The 22,182-nt window shown below is 39.7% G+C and overlaps 1 protein-coding gene across 1 annotated transcript in view; it reads right to left on the bottom strand.

The window, feature by feature from the left end:
- LOC139436258 (putative NBPF family member NBPF5) overlaps positions 1–10,319 on the bottom strand; it is a 48,000-nt gene extending 37,681 nt beyond the window's left edge. The window contains exon 1 of the mRNA XM_071207359.1: positions 10,193–10,319. The gene's annotated coding sequence lies outside the window, so the exon portion shown is untranslated. The remainder of the gene's footprint in view (positions 1–10,192) is intronic.
- Positions 10,320–22,182: the final 11,863 nt, after the last annotated feature.

Below are 22,182 nucleotides of genomic sequence, written 5' to 3'. Positions count from 1 at the left end.
TAAGTTTCTTCCTATTTGAGTTTTATCTGTCATATTTTAGTTTCCCCACTCTTTTGACACTTTTGGTTGCTTTTATTGATATAATCTTCATTTCTAGACTCTCTTCCAGGCCTTTCTCACCCATCTTTTCTTTTCAGGTTCTAGCACATCCTTTCACATTTCCTGAAAATCTGGTCTCTTGGTTAGAAATTCTCTCAGTTTCTGTTTATCTGTGAATATACGAATCTCACCCTCATTTTTGAAAGACAATCTTACCAGATGTAAATTTCTTGACCGGAAGTTTTTCTCTTGTAATATCTTAAATATATTATACCATTGTCTTCTTGCCTCCATCGTTTCTGGTGAGAAATCAGTACTTAATCTTATTGGGTATTCCTTATATGTTATGCATTGCTTTTCTCTTGCTGCTCTCAGAATTCCCTCTTTACCTTTGGCATTTGATTTTCAATTAGTATGTGTCTCAGAGCTGGTCTATGAAGATTTGTTCAGATGGAAGTACATTGCACTTCTTAGGCATGAATATCCATGTCCTTCAATAAGGTTGGGAAATTTTCTACCATTATTTTTTCAAATATTCCTTCTGTCCCTTTTCCCTTCTCTTCCTCTTCTGGCACACCAAGGATAAATATGTTTGCACACTTTTGCTGTCCTTTAGTTCCTTGAGATCTTGATCAATTTTTTTTCCATTCTTTTCTTCATATGTTCTTTTGTATGTTCACTTTCAGAAGCCATTTCTTAAAGCCCACCAATTCTTTCTTCTGCCTCATCAAATCTGCTCTTACATGATTCCAATGCTTTCTAAATTTCATTTATTGCACCTTTCATTCTGATAAGATCTGCTATTTTTCTATGTATGCTTTCAAATTCTTCTTTGTGCTCATCCAGTGTCTTCATAATATCCTTAATCTCTTTAGCCATGTCATTGAATTTATTAAGGAGATTTGTTTGAACATCTATGATTAGTTGTTTCAACTTCTTTATGTCATCTGGAGGCTTATCTTGTTCCTTTTACTAAGCCAGAGCTTCCTGTTTCTTGGTATGGATTGTAATTTTTTGTTGGTGTCTTGGCATCTAGCTTACTAGAGTATTTATTCTGGGTGCAGTTTCTCTTTTTTGGTTTAGGGCTTCCTCATTTTCTCCCTTGCTGGTTGTGAAGTAGGAGCAAAGGATGTAGTTGGTGCTATAAGCTGTGGAGTGTCAACCTGCCCTCACTGCCCCAGGGACCAATGAAGCTTCTCCCAATTTCAACCTTTGCCAGTAGTAGGACAGAGTCACAGCTGTGTGGAATAACCCAAGTTGTTCATGCCTAGACTGAAGGTGCCTAGAGAGACTGATGAGGTTTAATGCTCCTTTCTTCCCTGCCTGAGGCAGGGATGGAGCTACAGGTGTGGACAGCAATCTATGCCGTGTGGGTCCAAAATGACTGTAGTTGCCTGGGTAGACTTCCAATTATTCAGTATGTGCCAGCCAAAAATACTAGCACTTATGTGGGTAGGCTGGTGCAGGGCCTACCGGCCTCCTCCTTTCCAGAGTACGTTGAAGCTTAGCCTAGGGCTCCTGGCCAATCTGGACGAAAGAACCCCATCCTACCATCACTGTGATTTTTGTCCTGGCTTCCCCTAATGCTGAGGCTGGAGTCAAAATGGCCTCCCTCTGACCTGGACAGATTCATACCCAGCTTTTCCTAGGGCCATACCCTAGCAAACCAAGTCTATCTATCAGCATCCCAAATCAGTGGCAAACTGTCTCCTCCTACCTTGTTTTGGGAAAATGGAGCTTCGAATTCCAGCTAATGAATAGCTCCTGGGTGGCTTGCACTGACAGAGTAGGACAATCACCAACCTCCATGACTTGGCCAGTCATTTCCTGGAGACGCTGGCACAGGTCCCCCCAGCTTCCTCCCTGCCAGAGGGCTGGGGCTGAGCCTGGAGCTGCAAATCTGATCTGGATAGACAGAAGCCTATCCCCACCAGGACTGTGATTTTCAGTTTGCCCTTCATGAAATATTAAAGGGAGTTCTGATAGTTGAAAAGAAAAACAGGAGAGAGGGAGAGTTGGAGGAAGAGAGTGTAAAAATAACAAAGAGAAAAGAGAAATAAGAAACAACACATGGTATACATAAACTGAAAGAATATATGGCTACTGTAATTCCTTGACAGTATAACATTGAATGTTACTGGAGTAAGTTCTCCAGTCAAGAGACAGAGATGGTTAGAATGGATCAGGAAATATGACCATCTATATGCTGCGTGAAAGAAACTCACCTTAGAACCAGGGATGAAAGGAGGCTAAAAGTGAAAGGTTGCGAAACAATTTTACATGCAAACAATCAGAAAAGGGCAGGAGTAGCTATACTAGTATTAGACAAAACAGACTTTAAAGGCACAACTATTGGAGGAGACAAAAAAGGACATTATATGTGAATAAAAGTGTCATCCTATCAAGAAAAAAAGAAGAATCATAATCACCTATGCACTTAACCAGGCAAAAAAATACATGAGGCAAACATTGACAAAACTAAGTAGAGAAACAGATGTCTCTACAATTATAGTGGGACATTTTAATACACCACTATCACCATTAGGGAGAACTTCTCAACAGAGGATCAATAAAGAAACAAAGACTTTGAAAAACACATTATAGATGTGGACAGAAAAGACATACACAGAACAGTACACCCAAATACAGTGAGATATACATTCTTCTCACATGCACATGGATCATTACACAGGCTAGATCATGTGCTATGCCACAAAACAACTCTCAATAAATTCAGAAATTTGAAATTATACAAAGTAATTTGCCTGAGCACAAAGGAATGACACTGGGAATACATCAGGAGCAGAGGAGCAGACTGGGCACAAAGATTTTTTAAAAATATTTGAAAAGTTAGGAATAGAAGGAAACTTTATCAACATGATAAAGTGTATAGATGAAAAACCCACAGCTAACATCATATTCAATGGTGAAATCCTAAAAGCTTTCCAAGACAAGCATGCCCACTGTTCTTAGTTAACATTCTGTTAGAAGTATTTGCTCAAGTACTTAGGCAAGAAAAAGAAAAAGATCTAAAAGGCAAAGAAATTGGAGAGGAATAAGTAAATATTTCACTATTGGCACATGACATGATCCTATACATAGAAAACTCTGAGAAACCTGGAACTCAGATTGACTTCCTTAAAGTGGTAGGTTTGAAGATCAATGTGCAAAAACCAATAGCATTTCTGTACACCAATAATGAGCAATCTGAGGAGGAAATCAAGGAAAAATCCCATTTACAATAGGAACTAAATGAATCAAATACCTAGGAATAAATTTAATTAAAGAAATAAAAAACATGCAAACAGAAAGTACTCAACACTGTTAAAGGAAATAAAAAGAGACCTAAATAAATGGAAGAATATTCCCTGTTCAGGGATAGGAAGACTAAACATCATTAAGATGTCCCCAAACTCGTTTACAGATTTAACACAATACCAATAAAAATTACAACAGAATTTTTTACTGAAACGGAAAAGCTAACTATGAAACTTATTTGGAAGGGCAAGAGACCCCAAACAACTAAAGACATAATAAAAAAGAAAATGAAATTAGAGGAATCAAATTCCTGACTTTGAAACATCCTACCTACATCTGTTTAAGGGCATTTGGGTTGTTTCTAATTTTTGGAAATAGTGGAAAATTCATCTATGAACATTGGTGTGCATATATCTGTTCATGTCCTTGCTTTTCCACCAGCAGTAGATGAGGGTTCATTCCTCCACATCCACTTCAACATTTGTTATCCTCTTCTTTTTTAATAACCATGAGTCTAATCGGTATAAGATGATATCTCATTGTAGTTTTTATTTGCATTTCTATAATAGCTAGTGATGTTGAGCATGTTTTCATGTGCTTTTTAGTCTTTTTTTTTTTTTTTTTTTTTTTTTTGGAGTACTGTCTGTTCCAATCACTTGCCTAAACATAAAAGGATAGGTTGTCCTTTTTTGAAGTGTAGAGAACTCTTATCCACTGCTGGTCGGAATGTAGAATGGTGCATCCATTTTGGAAGATAGTTTGGTTGTTGCTCAGGAAACTAACTACAGAACTGCCATATGATCCAGCAATCCCACTGCTGGGTATATACCCAGAACTGAAAGCAGGGACATGAACAGATATACGCCCACCGATGCTCCTAGCAGCATTATTCACTGTTGCCAAAAGTTGGAATCAACCAAAATATCCATCAACAGATGAATGGATAAACAAATTGTGGTATACACATGCAATGGAATACTACTCACCTGTCAGAAAGAATGCAGTATTAATACATAGGATAACATGGATGAATCTTGAGGATCTTATGCTGAAAGCAAGCCAAACACTGAAGGACAAAGACTACATGACCTCATTATATGAATTAAGCTAATTGAGCAGACTCACAGAGCTAGAATCTAGAAGATAGGAATACAGGAGATAGAACGGGAGAAGAAGGTTATGAGCCAATGGCTGTAAGGCCAAAATCTATGATAAGGTGGAAGTATGTAGTTGTGCAGTGGAGGGGCATGACAGGGGTGCAATTGTATTATTGGTTTGTGCAGTGCTAGTTTCTTAGGGGGTAGGGCGGGAAGACTGGGTTGAACAGTCCACGTACTTGGATAGGGTTGGGAGAGAGAACAGGTGAACACCGGTGACTTGTGGGTATGCGGTTGCAATGACAACATTGGGAAGGTTCTTTCGGCAACATAGCCATGGAAGGTTACTGGTTTAGGGTGTTGGATGTGGGAGGCATTCAGGACAGGCTGCACCTGGGCATGCTTCAGGGAGTGTGTGCTAATCTTTGCATAGTGTGTTGTATCAGTGGGTGGAGACTCACATAATGAGCAAGAAGGTGTTGGACTCCCATCCTGGGGAGTCCTGCTATGATCTCAAATAGAGAGGCGGGAGACTCTCAAGAGCCTAGGGAATGCTTAATAGAGGAGGACAGACCAGTATGTCAAGCACTCAATGTTGTTGCAAGTAACTATGAATCTTTATCTTCAAGGAGTGGGGCCTGTTGGTTGCCATGGCTCTGAGGGGTGGGGGAGACAGGAACAGAATAGATGGAGCATGCAGTATTTTTGGGGTGATGGAAGTGTTCTACATGAACTTGCAATGATGGATACAGGCCATATTAAATATCATCAAAATTTAAAAGTGTATGGTCCAAAATGTAAACCATAACGTAAACGATTCACAATGGAAACAGCTATGTTTCACTATTTGTACATCAATTGTAATAAATGTATGATTCACATTTAAAATGTACTTAATATGGGAAAGGGGGAAGGGGGAGGATTTTGGGTATCTGGGATACCTCTATATTCTATACATGACTTTTCAATAAGATAAAACTTCTTTGAAGATGAAATGAAAAAAGTAAGACATGGGGGAATAGAGCAAAGAAAATCTCACTGTCCATAGAAAACAACAGATCTTAAACTGATGAAAAATATAATGTGAAAAATTTCTAAAAAATATTTTTCATTGTTTTTTATTGTTTCACCTTTTTAATTTTTTTAAGTTTTTTTGTATTTTTTTATTTTTAAAAAATATTATTATCTACCTCTTTCTCTTATTAATTGTATTTAGTTATTTATTGGCTTCATTTTTTTAAAGAAGTTTTGGATCACAGAAGAGTTACAACTATGACAGGGGAGGAGCCTTGGCATGGGGTGTCAGTGATCGGGAATACACGGGAAGAGGTTCACCTGGGGCATATCTATAAGGCATAGGGGGAGTTTCACACAATAACTGAAAGGATATTGAATTCCCATCCTGGGAAGCTCTGCCATGTTCTCTAATAAAACAGTAAGAAAAGAAACAGGGACAGTGACTACGGAAGGAGCATGGACCACTGATGGGCCCTTGATATTGCTGACATTACTTTTAAAATGGAAACTTACACTAGTATTGTATGAATATTTACTTTTGAAATTGAAACTCCAAACTCTGAAACTGAAATTTCAATGCAAATGGAGAAAGACATTGAACAAAAGGGGGTAAAGGAAAAGTCAAATGAGTTCATATAAATAAAAGATTTCAAAGTCGGGAGGTCATTACAGAGTTTACACCTAGGCACACCTCAGCAGGATCTCATTGACTGCCAAAGTAAATATTGCCTCAAATACCAGGGCTCCTGCGGACTCTGGAGCTGTCCAGACACTACAGTCAGGGCTGGTAGCTCAGGAGTTTGGTGCCCTGCCAGTGGGCCCTACTTTGGAATTTATGCTCCTCAGTGTGACAGAGTTGGACTCAGTTGTGTTTTCCTTACGCATGGTTCTTCTGCCCCTTCTATTTGAAACTATAATTAGTATGAGATTTGACAGGTGTATGTCCAAGAGATTTAAATCTTTGATCCCTTAACCAGATTTGCCCTGAATCTCAATGGAGTTGCAACACCTACACTTGAGGTAAGTGGACTCACCCAGGACAACTAAGAAGGAGATAATAATAGATAATGATCATCTCAAGGAACTGAGAGGGAGAGCCTACGATTGCAAGCAAGAGATGCCCATCAATCTGTCCTATGGGACTGAAGCACCTTCTCAATTAGAGGTGGAGTGGATACCACTATCCCAGAATCCTTAGGATAGGTAATGAACTATGGACTAAAGTAGACTTACTATTATTTCATTGTAGACATTATTTTTCCAATGGAAGAACTCTTATCATGGATATAAACGCACTTGGCACAAGAAGTTCTGAGAGAAGGGAGAGTAGAAAAACAGGTGCCATATGGGCATCTTTTAAATTTGGGAATTATCCTAAATAACATGACCATGACAGACACAGGCCATTATAAATCTTGCTAGAACCTACAAAATTGTGCAGAAGACAGTGCAAACTATAATGCAAACAATAATTCATGCTCATGTACAATGCTCCAAAATGTGTTCAGCAATTGAAGTGAATGTATTACACTAATGAAGGAGGTTGTTAATGTGGGAAATGTGAGAGGAGTAAGGAGTGGGGCATAATGGAATCCTGTCTATTTTTTATTTAATGCTTATGTAATCTAGGTATCTTTTTTAGAAATGAAAAATATATACTTCTAAAAACATACTAGAAAGCTACAGTGGTCAAAATTGCTAGGTATTGGCACAAGGATAGACATAGTGACCAATGGAACTGAAGTGAGAGTTCTGATATACATCCTTGAATGTACAGTCAGCTGATATTCAATAAGGCCACCAAGCCCATTCACTGGGAGAGAGTGGCCCCTTCAACAAATGTTGCTTAGAGAATATCCATATCCGAAAGACTGAGAGAGAAACAGCATCTCACACCTTATACAAAAATTAACTCAAATGGATCAAAGATCTAAATGTAAGAGCCTAGGCCATGAATATCTTGGAAGAGAATATAGAGTTCCAGATCTTGTATTAGGAAATGGTTTCATGAACTTTACACCCAAAGCATGAGCATGAAAGATAAAATAGATAAATGGGATCTCCCCAAAATTAAAAATTTTACACCTCAAAGGAGTTTGTCAGGAAAGTGAAAAGGCAGCTTACCCAAAGGTAGAAAATATTTCATAACAATATAGCTGATAGGGAACTAATACCCATTATACATAAAGAAATCTTACACTTTAAAAATAGGCAAACAATCCATTTTAAAAAGGGCAAATGATTTGAATAGACATTTCTCCAAACAAGAAATATAAATGGCTAAAAAGCACATGAAAAGACGCTCAACATCACGACCTATTAGGGAAATGTAGATCAAAACCACAATGAGCTATCATCTTATGCCCATTAGACTGGTGGCTATTAAAAAAATCGAGGACTATGAGCGTTGGAGAGGATGTGGCTGAATGGGAACATTCATCCACTGCTGGTGGGAATGTAGAATGTGCACCCACTGAGGAACACAGTTTGGCAGTTGTGTAGGAAGCTAGCTATAGAACTGCCACATGATGGAGCAATCCCACTCTCGGGTATACACCCAGAAGAATGCAAAGCAGGGACATGAAAAGATACATGCATACCGAAATTCATAGTGCCATTACTGATTATTGCCAAAAGAAGGAAACAACCCAAATGTCCATCAACAGATGGACTAATTGTGGTATATACATACAATGGAATATCACTCAGCTGTAAGAAGGAATGCAGTATTAACACACAGGATAATATGGGTAAATCCTGAAGACCTTATGTTGAGTGAACCAAGTCAGACACTAAAGGACAACTATGACATGACCTCATTGATATGAATTAAAGAAACTGAGCAGACTCACAGAGCTAAAGTCTGGAAGACAGGTTTAGCAGAGACAAAAAGGGAGAAGAAAGTTGTGAGCCAATGTGCACATGGACAAAATCTATGATAAAGGGGATGGATGTAGATGAACAGAAGATGGGTGTGACAATTGTACAGTGATGCTATTGGGCTGGGTGGTGTGTGGAGGGGGGATTGGATTCTCCATGGAACTGGGGAGAGTGTTGGGGGGGGAATGAGGTGAACACTGGGGATTAGAAAGTAGCTGGTTGAAACTACAATGAAGGGAAAGTGATTTTGACAAATATGGCAGGCGAACTGAACATATGGGAATCCTCTATATTTATTATGTAACACTTATGTAATCTAATTATCCTTTAAAAAATTAAAAAGTTCATTTAAAAAATGGGATGGGGATGAGGAGTGACTAAGGAAAAGAATGTGTAATTGGGAAAACTAAAATGGAATGATTTAAATGTGCATTTAAGTGCTCTTCATAGCCTCTACTACCCAGTTTAGACATAGATACAGAGAGTGAGATACTGGTAAGCTAAAATGAGTTCCACTTTATGATTGGTGCTACTTCTACACATCTATCTTAGTAAGTTACCGGTTAACCTGCTAAGGGCATGCAAGACACTCTCTGGTGAGTGCAAACAAGGTTTTCCATCCTGGGCTGCAGTCTGCTCAGAAGACATGCTCGTGACTAACTTGCACACTTTCCAGTTCCCCACCTCCAGTGCTGCCCAGGATCTCAGGCCTCCTTAAGCATGTCAGGAATCTTCCAAGAACTTGTTCTAGGAAACCACATAAATCTGGGGCACCTTCCAATTCCAACTGCAGACTCGATCTCTTTTAGAGCTAACTGAATATGCCACATGGAAGAAATAATTAGCAATCAACACAAACCTTCCTAAAAGGCATCAATACACTCTGAGCCATGAGACTTTCTAAAGTGATTGTTCTCCAGGACACAATAGGTGAATGCGGTATTTCTTGTGGCACTTGTGCTCACTGCTAGTGGATTAGCAAGGCCTGTTCCTTTCCATAAAGCCTGACTTCATGGTAGATCTGGGGCCAGTTCTCAAATGAAATCATAGTTCTTAGAGAATTCTCTCACACCCGTGTAGCCCACATGAGAAAAATTTTGTTACTTACCTAAATGCTTTACTTTCTAATAAATTAAAACCCAGGAAAAAATTAAATGCTAACTGAAGCAAGATTGAGCCAAGCAAGTCTGCCACTAAAGATAACATTTTCTCATTTGTTAACAAACTTGACAATGCCCTGAAAAGGAATCTGACTCATGGAGACCAAAGATTCAGAGGTTCTTTCCTAAAAACACCATCAAGTAGTCCAATCATATATTTCTTCGCTCTTCATTGTCTTGAAATAGGAAGAAAAAAATGTTTAAACCCAAGAATAGAGTAGGAGAAAATGAGTAATGAAAGAATAAAAATTAGGAAAGGCAAAAAGGGGTTTTGGAGGGAAGGTAAAATGAGGGGGATGGGGGAAAGAGAAGGGATATAAAATGAACCAGAAAGTTCTCATATATACATGGACTGAAACCAAGTGATAGAAGGAAATACATTCATCAGGATAGTAAATATCATCCCAGCATCAGTGCTCATTTATAACCTTACTCTTAAAATACAACAGAGTTTAGCATGGCATGGAGCAGAGAAAGGAAAGGAACATATACTGAGTGCTTACTATACCTGAGGTTTAAGAGACTTGAGATAACTACTCAGTTAATCTCTGCAATAAGCTATGTGAAATAAGACTCATTCCTCATTGATGATTTTGACATTGAAGCTCAGAGATCCACACAACAAATGACAACGTGAGTAGCTCCAGTACTGTCTCTACTTTCTTTTTCTCCTGCCTCAGTACGGTAGGTATCTTCACTTAAAGAGGAATAAAAGGAAAAACAGTGTAGTCACTCTCTTACCTCTCTGGATGGGCATGGAAATTCACCACCCTGCTACTGAGCTGCCGCTCTGCTTGTAAGTCCTCACTGAGCCGCCTCTGTTCATCTTCTAATCCTTCCAACATCATAGCAACTGAGGAAAGAAACTGCAACATGCACATCGGAAAATTAAACATGAAGCCACAGCTAATCCTGAGAAAAGAACTGAAAGGATGCATTAGCATTTTATTATGAGGGTAAAAGCCCATTATTTTATTACTTGGACTTTCTATAGAGTTTTACTGTTTTCAAAAGAAATGACATATTCATTATATATCTCCCTTCCAAACTCTATAAGGCAGAATTCAAACATGGGAGCAAAGAGGAGGAAGCAGAATAAAGAGACTAAGGGAAATAGAGGAACAGAAGAAGGAAGGGGAGTAGAAAACATATACAGTAGCATAATTACTGAGCATCTTCTTCATGTCAGACTCTATTCTAGGTTCTGGGGATACTATTAAAACCTCACTAACCAGGAGGAGGAAAAAAACCCATCAATCACAGACATCTCTCACCTTGAGTAGTAGTAAACACAATCAAGAAGATGTGTTATGATAGTCTATACCCAGCAGGAACTGTTTAGTTGAACTGGTAGAACTAAAAGCCAGATGGGAGGGAGAGGAATGGTAAAAGTGACAAAGATGAGAATGGAGAGAAGGAATATAGGCAAGCAACTCTTTTTGAAAAGTTTGGCATTGAAGAAAGGCTAGATGGGGTAGCAGCTAAAAGGACTCAGAGGAAAAGGCAGGGATTTCTCCCTTTTTGGTTTTATATTATTATTTTTTAATTGAAATTGGTTTGACTGTATTTAAATTCAGGTAGACAAGAAGGGTTCAGTTGAAAAAGAGATACCTGATGGATGAGAATGTAGGAAAACTGACATGGTAGGTTCAAAAGCAGCTGCTATTCCCTTTCAGACTATAAATGTCATGAATAGGGCAGCTCTGGCCACTGATGACCACTGTAGGAGATTTCAGAGTACATACTCTCCTTGAAAGAGCTTCAACTGACCACTTTATAAGTAATCGAGATCAACAGCCTTTTCATTGCCTATTTCAGAATAAAATAAAGTTTGCCTCCCCAAAATTTTACCTATTGTCTTCAGTTTCCTGAAGTTTCTTGACCCTGTGATTCTACTGAAAGAACTTTTTCCTAAAGAAGTAATACTTTCTTGGCTAGATGCTCCATAGCTGGAATGTCTTCAAGATCAACCAGTTATATTTGCAGATACTAGAGTAAAAATAAAATAATAGTTATACTGATAAAAATATTACTCATTAGAAGAGAAAGGGAATAAGAAACTGCTCCTGAAATACCTGCTATGTGTTCAAGGGAGATCTTGGTAAGTCATATGAAGAAAATGACATTTTCTTTTTGAAATCTTAGCAAGTTCAAATCACTTAGAATGTGGTGATATCAAGAAACTCAAACTAACAGTGCAGCAAAGAAGTAAGTACAGGCCAAGGGACTAAATGTACCCAATACTGTGTGAAGATGCCATTTTGGTCTTCTGAGCTGTGATCATTTCCACTAGTTTTTAAAACACTTTGAAAGACCCTTATGAGGTCTCCTTTAATCTGTATGTTCCTGGTCAGGGACTCCATATCAGTAGCCTGAACCTGCAGCTCTTCCTCTTACACAGCCACCATGGACTGTAAGCCAGAAAGTTCCACCTGTGAAAAGAAGAAATGAAATTCTCATGTCAGTGGGTAGAGGAAACAATGCCATATTTACATCTTAATATTTAGGCAAAGGTTTTTTCCATATTACTATCACCAGTAATGCAAATGAAAACTAAAACATGAACAGTTCTCTACTGAATAAAAGCTATAAACTGAACAGTGTGGGGCCAAAGGGTGTTTTATGGGAAGCTGTAACAGTAAATTTAATGATGGGCTCCATTTGAATTAATACTGTAAAATGTATCAAATGTGTTTAACTCAAAAGTTTATTATGATACTTTAAAACAAGTGTTCACCTTTAGCAGATACAAGAATAGATCAAGTGTTTCTTTATAAAAGTATTTCCACTAATAGATGAAGAAATGATAGAATTAGAATATCTCCATTTTACAAGCCCTAGCCAATAAAAGATGTATGCACTGAGGATCCACACTTGCAAACTCTAGCAGTTTGGTATTGTTTATGGATTCCAAAAATAGATATTAGACAGTGTAGACTGGTCTGTTCCTCTGGGCATATTAGTTAGTACTAGATTCAGAGGTTTCGCTTTTACTTGATGAAATTAAGTTTGGGGCTTTGATTCAGCCACATCAGTAGGATGTTGAGTCCCGACTCCCTTGGTGGACAGATACTCATATGGACGTAAACATACAGAAAAGAAGAACACTGAGGAAGAGAGACAGCTCATTAGACACAGCAGAGGCCCCATGAAGAGACATGATCATGATAGTCTATAGCTGAACTTGTGAAGGGACCTGAGAAACTGAGCCCAGAAAGAAACAAGCCCTGGGGATACAGGGAAACTTATACTAGCCTACAGCTGAGACTGGAAGAAGCTGGGACCATGGAGTCTTAAGAGGAAGAAGGAAGGCTGAACCCTTTCAGATATCACCCACCATCTTGCTGCAACACATGGCCAATGACATCAGGTGAGAACTACCTTTTATGGAACCTTGAGTTGGACTCTTTAGGGCCTTGTGACTGTAAGCTTCTACCCCAAATAAATACCCCTTATAAAAGCCAAGAAAATTCTTCTACTTTGCATCAGCACCCCTTTGGTTGTCTAAGACACACATTACATTTCCTGATGCAAGAACATGCCACCATCTAAGAAGAAGTCTTATCAAAAGTTCCTACCATTTACCTTAAACTTTCCGTGTTGTAACTTTCATCCATCCTCACCACAAAATAACCAAATACTTTATTATGACAAATTCAGTAATAAACATAATAACAGTAGCTGTTAACATTTGTTGGATGCTTACTACAAACCAAGTAGGATAATAAATGATTGCATACATTTAATTCTCTTAATAAGCCTTTTTATCTGATTCTTGCCTACTTCATCAATTTCAATACTGCCAATTTACTTCTCATTCAAAACTCTCTAGGCACAGCAAACTTATGTCTTCTAGGAATACCAGACTTTGTATTTACTTGAACCTACTATTTCTTCTGTATTAACCATTGTGTCAGTTTGGTATTGTTTATAGATTTCAAAAATAGATATTAGATTGAGATTGTAAACTGGTCTGTTCCTCTGCGCAATATTAGATTGTATTAGATTCAGAGGTTACACTTTTACTTTATTAAATCAAGATTAGGGCTTTTATTTGACCGCATCATTAGGCAAATCTGTTTGAGTCCCCAACACCCATTTTCTAGGCTATGTAAGTGGAGGCTCAATCAAAGACAGGGAAGTAAATACATGCAGAAGAAGAACACAGAGAGGTTAGTTTTGAAAGCCCCAGAGAGAGAGCCCTGCCATTCGCATGATAGTGTACAGGTGCAATTGTAGAAAGAGCAGAGCAACTGAGAAAGCCCAGAACAAAACAAGCTCTGGGGAGAGATAAACCTTAGGCTAGCCGTTAGCTGAAATGAGAAGAGGCTGGAAGCATGGAGCCTTAGGAGGAAAAGAAAAACTGAAGCTTCACAGAGAGCCATCCTACTCAAACATGTGGCAAAAGACTTTGGTCAGGGAAATAACTTACTCTTTATGGCCTTGTGACTGTAAGCTTCTACCCAAAATAAATGCCCTTTATAAAAACCAACAGACTTTGGTATTTTGCATCAGCACCTCTTTGGCTGACTACACAACTATCTTCCCCATAGTTTTATCTTCTAATTCCATTATTGTTTATAGGATCACTGAGTGGGTTCACGATGATTTCTAAATATTAATACATGAAGCTACCTAATGGTTCTAGGCTAGGTAGCATGGTAGGAATACATACTCTCCTAATATTCCTTCTTGTTGAATGAGTTCTATTAGCGTAACTCCTGACCTCTTTCCATCCCTTCACTCACTCAGGAAGGTAGAGGGACTTATCTTAATGGTACACAAGGGAATAAATCAGTCACACTTAACCCATCCCCACAATTTCCTGGTAGATGGGGGTCTACAGGAAGCTTGTTTTCTCCTTTGCTTCTGGGAAGGTATGATATTCCTTACCATGTAGGTTGGGGCCTGCCATGGCCCAATGTTTTCTGTGACTGGGTAAGGAAGCTACCTAATTCTGGGGTTTGTCTAACAGGCCCTCTTGCCTTGGACATCATGTCCTCTCTATGAGTAACAAAGCTGGCAGAGTACCAAATTATCTGCCCCTACTTTAGTTCTCAATTTCTTCTGATCTTGGGTTCAGAAAAGGGATGCTGAGGCCACCTCTTAAAATTGACTCTTCTTTTCATGAAAAATTTCTCTGTAGCATGTGATACTGTTTGATAGCATTTCACCCACAGTAGAACTTCTTTTGCAATTGGAGGCAATCGTCTCAAATCCTGCTGTTGCTGTATCAACTAAGTTTATGTCATATCCTAAATGTTTTCTTGTCTTTTCAGCAATATTAACAGCATCTTCACCAGGTGTAGTTCCCACCTCAAGAAACCACTTTCTTTGCTCATCAATCAGAAGCAACTTCTTGCTGTTCAAGATTCAATCACATCTTCATGCTCCATTTCTACTTCTAATTCTTTTGTTACTCTACCACATCTAAAGTTACTTCCTCCACTGAAGTCTGGAAGTACTCAAAGTCATCCACTATAACTGGAATCAGCTTCTTCCAAACTCATATTAATGTTGATATTTTGACCTCCTCCCCTGAATTAAGAATGTTCTCAATGGAATCTAGAATGGAGTAACTCCTTTCCAGAAGGTTTTCACCTTACTTTGTCCAGACCTATCATAGTAATCACCATCTATGGCAACTATAGTGTTAGAAAATATATTTTTTAATAATAGGATTCACAGAAAGAAATTATTCCTTCATCCATGGGGTGCAGAATAGATGTTGTATCAGCAAGCATGAAAATAATATTCACCTCATTGCACAGCTCCATCAAAGCCATGGGGTACCAGGGGCACTGGCAGAGACTGCTAACTTTTTTAAAGGAATCCTTTTCTGAGCAGTAGCTTTCAATGGTTGGCTTAAAATATTTAGTGCCATGTCAGTGGGCTCTTCTTTGGAATTTGTTTTCCTGAGTGTGATAGAGATGAACTCAGATGTGACCTTTCTACACATGCCTCTTCTATCACTTTTACTGAACATGTGGTTGGTGCTAGGTTTGGTGTATACTCAGGAGACTTGAATCTCTGAACTGTCCATGTGCCAGTTGTCTCTGAGCCTCAGCAGAGTTGCAACTCATACTCTTTGGTTTTTGGACTTACCCAGGTCAACTGACAGGAAGGTATAGATGGTCAACCACCACATCTGGGAACTGAGAGTGCCTACAACTGGAAGCAAGAGAATTGCATTCATCATCCATGTAGAATCTAAGGCCCCTCTTAATATAGAGGTGGAGTGGACATCACCATCCCAGGGTACACAGGATGGAGGAATAAAATATGGATTAGAGTAGACTTACTGATATTCTACCAAAGAACTATTGTGACTAGTAATGGAAGAAATTGTAGCATTGATGTGCAGAAAGTGGCCAAGATAGTTGCTGCAGGCAGGGAGAGGGAAGAAGAGATGTAATGTGGGGTGATTTTTGGGACTTGGAGTTGTCCTAAATGATATTGCAGGGACAGACGCTGGACATTATATATCCTGCCATAACACACTGAATGTACTGGGGGAGAGTGTAAACCTCAATGTAAACTTTTATCCATGTGGAGCAGGACTACTCCAAAATGTATTCATCCAATGCAATGAATGTGCTACAATGATGAAAGAAGTTGTTGATGTAGGAGTGGGGTTGGCAGGGTGGGGGATATATGGGAACCTCATATTTTTTAATGTAACATTTTTTGTGACCTATGTATTTTCAAAAAAATCTAAATAAAAATGATGTGGGTGGGGAGTGAGGAGTGGGGTATATGGGAACCTCATGTTTTTTTTTTTTAAAGATTCATTTATTTTTATTTCCCTTTCTCTTGTGGCTTCTTTGCTATGTGCTCTCTGTGTCCCTTCACTGCACATTATTCTGTGTCTGCTTGTCTCCCTTTCTTGTGTCACCTTGTCGTACCAGCTCTCCACAGGCATGGGCCCCTCAGCTCGACACGGGCACAGGTGCAGGCCATCAGCTCTCTGTGGGCATTGGCTGTGACTTCTCCGTGGGCACGGGCCAGCTTGCCTTCACAAAGAGGCCCTTGGATATGAACCCAGGGCCCCCCATATGGTAGACAGGAGCCCAATCAATTGAGCCACAGTTGCATCCCTGTCTTACGCTTTCAATGTAACATTTTGTGTGATCTGTTAACTTTTAAAAAAGGATAATTAAAAAATAAAATAAAATTTAAAAATATTTAGTAAACCATACTGTAAACAGATGTGCTGTCATCAGGCATTGTTCCATTTATAGGGCACATGTAAAGTAGATTTAGCACAATTCTTTAGGGCCCTAGAATTTTTGGAATGGTAAATGAGCCTTGGTTTTAGGTTAAAGTCACCAGCTACATCCAGCAAGAGAGTAGGCCTGTCCTTTGAAGCCAGGCACTGACTTCTCTCTAGCTAGGAAAACCTTACATGGCTTCTTATTCCAGCAGAAGTTTGTTTCATCTACAGTGTGCATCTCTTGTTTAGTATAGCCACCTTTTCAATTATCTTAGCTAAATCTTCTGGATAACATGCTGGAACTTTTACATCAGCACTTCCTGTTTCACCCTGCACTTTTATGTTTTAGAGACAGCTTCCTTCATTAAAACTCAAGAACCAACCTCTCTTAGCTTAAACTTTTCTTTGGCAGCTTCCTCATCTGTCTTCCTTCATAAAACTGAATGATTTAGAGCCTTGCTCTGGATTAGGCTTTGGCTTAAGGAAATGTTGCTGATTTGATATTCTATCCAGACTCTGATGGTTAAGTTCATGTCTCAACTTGGCAATGAGATGGTGTCCAGTTGTTTGCTTAAGCAAACATGGGTTTGATTGTTACCTGTGAGGATATTTATGAATTTAAATCTTCAATAAGTTGATTGTACCAATGGCTGATTATAGCTACTATCCCCAAAGGAGACTGCCTTCTACAATGAGAGAAGTCTCATGCAATCAGTTGAAGCCCTTAAAAGAAGTGATGAGTTCAGCAGTCCAAAGGGAGAATTTCTAGCTCTACTTCAGCCAGCCAACTTCTCCTGGGGAACTCATCCAAAACCTTCGCTGGGGTTCCAAACTTGTGTCCTGCCCTACAGAATCTGAACTTGCCAATTCACAGAGCCATATGAGCAAAGTCCCATAGTAAATCTCATAATATTAAATATATGTATATCAGGTTAGTTTCTCTAGAGTACCCTGACTAATGCAGTCACATAACCTGAGGTTGATATTGAGGAGGACGTGGTAATGAATAGAGAAATTCAGATGAACATTAAGATAATTCTATCACAAATAGGAACACGGGTGTTAAAGCATGGATCTAATTCCAAAATATAGAACAAACAGAAATTAGAAATTATACAGACTAGCAAGCTAAACATCATTTAGGAACCAATGACACTGACTCATCTTCTAAAATAGATCTCATACAAACATAAAGGCTTTTAGTTTTAAATTATAACTCTATACTAACATTTCTTCTACATCAGTGTTGGACACAGAACTGGCCCTTCAGGGAAGACAGAAGGAGAAGAGATTTTCTGTAAGGCCTAAAGACTTCCTCAAAGGAACTAGGTAAAAACTCTATTGCTGGAAATAAAGCATCAAAGTGGGAAAAATTACTTGCTGCAGGACATGGCACCTGCTTGGGCATTTTCTTAGTAATGCATTTCTCACCCCATTTATTTTAAGCCAGTGTTTTTGCTTCTTCCCTATAAAACAGGGTCAATACATTTTTCCCTGTATAATGGCAAGAGCATTAGCACTAATATATTTTAAGCACATACCACAGTGTATTGCGTATTAGTTAGTAATCAATAACTTTATTAATCATGTTCAAATTTCTTTTGTTTCATGTCCCTAAAACTAATTTTTAATTATAAGGAGCAATTATACAGCACTTCATTTTTTTGGCAAAGTTTTACAAGTATTTTATTTCAACTAGCAATGAGGGGAGAAAGCTGAGTTGTCTTGCACTCCAAAAGTTTTATATAAACGAGCACATTCGTGACTTAATGAGTATCTAAAACAACTTTGATTTTTCTCCAAAAAGAAAGAAGGCATCTGTTGAGCTTGGAGCAAGATATTAAAGAATTATCCTCTTTTAAATATAAACTATTTTGGAAAAAAAGGAATAGGAATTTAGAAATTACACTTGAGTAGAATACTCACCCGAGTTTCCCTTTCTTTCTTAGCCATGAGTTCAAGTTCTTTCACATAACTTAGTTCTTTTTCCAGCCCTCAAACAGTGCCCAACTCTCCTAAAAATGAACACACAATGCATGTTTCAATTACAATCAATATAATGTGATCTTGCCTGCATCAATTCTGAGGTTTTTATTCTGAAGGCAAAGTCTAAAAACACATATACATACATATATACACATACACACACAACGTGGTTCTTTGCAGCATCACTTGCAATAGCACAATAGGGATATTGATCTACATGCCTTCAAAGAGACAATAAGCAAACCATAGTATATCCACACAATGGGACACTATATACAACTGTAAAAAAAAAATGAGGAAGAACTTCTTGAACTAATATGGAATAATTTTAGGATATACTGTTAAATGAAACAACCTAGGTGAAAAAGAATACATCTAGTGTGTACATTTTCTATTAGAGAAGCAGGAAGTAACAGCACACACGCAACCTACATACATAGGACTGAATGTTTTTTAAGGTTATAAAAGAAATACTGGATGAATAACTGAGAAATAAACTTGGTTACATACAGCGGGATGAGTGCAAACAGTAAAGAAGAGATAGGGAAGTAGATGGGACTTCTGAGAAGATCTTCCCTGTATATTTACGTTTTGAACCATGTTAATGCTTTACCTTTTAAAGTGTTCATTTGAAAACACTGGGGGAGAAAAAGCCTAAAACTGAACAATAACAGAATGAAATGAACCTATATAGCAAATACATAATAGAACCACCCAGAAGATAATAATAATAAAATAATAATCCAAGAAATGTTGAACATACTACTCTAAGCACATACCGGCCATGGAATATAATCTGAGGGTAAAAAGAATTACAAAGAAATCCTAAATGTTACTTAATAACATCTAGGAACATCTAGAAAAGGAGATATTTTTAAAAACTCTTAGCATTGTCAAGTATATAGAGTTATGAGGAATAAAATGCACACACAGAATAATGGTTATAGTATGAAAGGATCTTCTAAATATGACCAGTCTGGCATAGAACCTTCTCTTCTCTTCCTCTTCTCAGCCTTCTGCTCGCTGTCCTCTAACCCACAGACCAAGCCTGGATCCCGGACGTGTGTCGCTCCTGGTGTCCCTTCCAGAGGCAGTCAAATTCCATCTCAAAGTCATTTCCAGAAGACATTTTCCTATGATTTTTAAAATTTTTAACAAATGAGCATTACAAGACGTGTGATTTTCTAACTCTACTTTATCATACCTCAGCAACCCCTTTACATCTACAAAGCCGGGATGGAGCAAGTTTGCGCATAGAAGGTTGGGGGGAGCTGGGAGCAGCTTTTTCGCATTGTATGCAGAGGCCTTTATAAACGGCCAGGCCACCTTCCCCAAGGCCCAGGGGCACCTCCTGGCTAAATGGGGCGCGTTGCTCTACTCTCTCTCTCCTCAGTGCCAAGCAGGGTCTGGGGGAGGAAGACAGCGCCCACGGCCGCTCACTCCCGCCGCCTCGTCCTGGCTCCGCTCGCCCTGCAGGCCCCTCAAGGCCTTTGTCATCCTCAAGGGGACGAAGTGGCCTCTGGTCCGCCTGGGGCGGTGCGGTCACCCGGGCCCCGGGGCTGCTCCGCGGGCTCAGAGGAGGCCGGGCGTGGGTCCAGCAGAGCCGCCTCTGGCCTGGCTCCGCCTTCCTTCTCTCCCTGCCGCCGAAAGGGCCGCGTCCTCTGGGGCCTTGGGGGGCTAAGCCTCCGCCCAGCAGGAAACATGGCGGCCCGCGGGGCCCAGGAGGAGAGGCCGCCGCCCCAGGGCCTGGGGGGGAGGGAGGGCAGGGCCGGCCGCCGCCCCAGGGCCTGAGCCAGGCCAGTGAGGACCACAGGCGCGGCTCAGGGTCCCCCAGGGCGGGGACCAGTGGCCGCCCCGGGACCCCCAGCGTCAGAGCTGGACCGACGCCTTAGGGCCTGGAAACGCAGCCAAGCTCCGCTTTGCACAGCGCCCTCTGCTGGACTCGAGAATGGTGTACTGTAGAGGAGCGCGCCTTCTCTCTCAGCCATTTCCCGTTTCCACTTAGGGTTTGCTGACCCACGTCCTTCCCCAAAGGCAGAGCCAGCTTGATGTACCCATTAACTAGGGAGGTTAATTGGAAGCACCAGGAAGCCTGTATGGAAGTGTAGAAAACGTTAGCCTTAATTTGGCTACATGGCGTGACATCATAACCCACTCTAAAGTCCCAGGAGCAATATGCACAGTCAAACTTCATGCTGCAGATATGGAATCTTTTCCACGACGTCCAGTTCTTTGGTAAAGTATGTTTAAGCCTGGGCCAGGGGCCATGGGAACAAAGTGAGAGAAAACTGTAGTGAACTGGTAAAGATAAGAAATTACCTAGTTACATTGGGTTATAAAATTGTATTCTCCTTTGTATGCACATTTCCACTTCCAAAACCTAGAAAACATTCCAGTGTATTGCCTACCTTACATGACATAAATTCAATCTGAAGAGACATATATTTAGTCTAATCGATCAGCCTTACACATTTTCCCCATCGACTATTTGATTATCATGTCTTTTAATTCACCATTCCTATTTTACATAAGACTGCTGTAGTAAGGGTGAAAAGTAATGTGGTATGTCTGTGTAATAGTAGGTTTCCTGGTTTATATGTATACTCAGAGTATCACTATTGGTGTGCTTGTCTACCTTTGCCACACACAGGAAACCCAGCAAATCTTAATAATGTACATTCACCAGGTTAAACACATTCAATCAACCTTCAAAGGGAAAGGAAAGCTCAGATGTGCTTTTATTTCTCCCCCCTCCTCCACCCTGATTGGCTCCTTCATCTGTCTGCTCGTTGTGCCAGCTCACTGTGTCAGCTTGTCTCCTTATCTTCTTTAGGAGGCACCAAGAACCAAACCTAGTATCTCCCATGTGGCAGTTAGTGTCCTGAGCCATAGCTCCTTCTTCCCCTGGACTGGCTCTTGATCTGGAATAATACTTTGTAGTATAATACCCCTATTTCCTTTGCCATTGGAATTCTAGATTATTGATACAGATACCTTAGGATAGACAAGGTAAAAAAAAAACCACTATTTTCCTGTTGGCAAAAATGATTACTAACCTAAGTAATGGCCTGATGTCTGCTCCTCTGCCTCCAGACATAGGTTTACTGATTTCCACTGTGTGCAAAACTTCCTTCCCATCTTGCCCAGAAAGACACTTCCTAGGAGCTCAACTACATCACCTTGGAGCCCTTTTACCCTCTGGTCATCTTCCCCTGTTTGGGGTGTGTTTTTTCCTTCTGAGGATTCTGAGTTTAGGCTACGGGAACCACTTTGCTCTATATCATGGAGAATAACTTGGGAGTCTGTGACCACCAATCCCCATTTAATCAGCTCCCCAATAATCACTAAGTGGGAGAGAAGTAGGAAATCTCTTTTTACCAGCCTGGAGCAGAGTGAAACGGGGACATAACTTGCACTTCATGTTCTACTGCAAAATGAACCTCCCCTGAAGGACTTTGCTGGAAACACCATACCCAGCAATTAATTAAAAATGGCTCAGAAACCCAAATGTAAGAGATAAAAGTTTCAAACC

The sequence above is a fragment of the Dasypus novemcinctus genome, chromosome 13 (genome assembly GCF_030445035.2).
Source record: "Dasypus novemcinctus isolate mDasNov1 chromosome 13, mDasNov1.1.hap2, whole genome shotgun sequence".
Taxonomy (NCBI): domain Eukaryota; kingdom Metazoa; phylum Chordata; class Mammalia; order Cingulata; family Dasypodidae; genus Dasypus; species Dasypus novemcinctus.
This window is presented reverse-complemented; position numbering and strand designations above follow the sequence as displayed.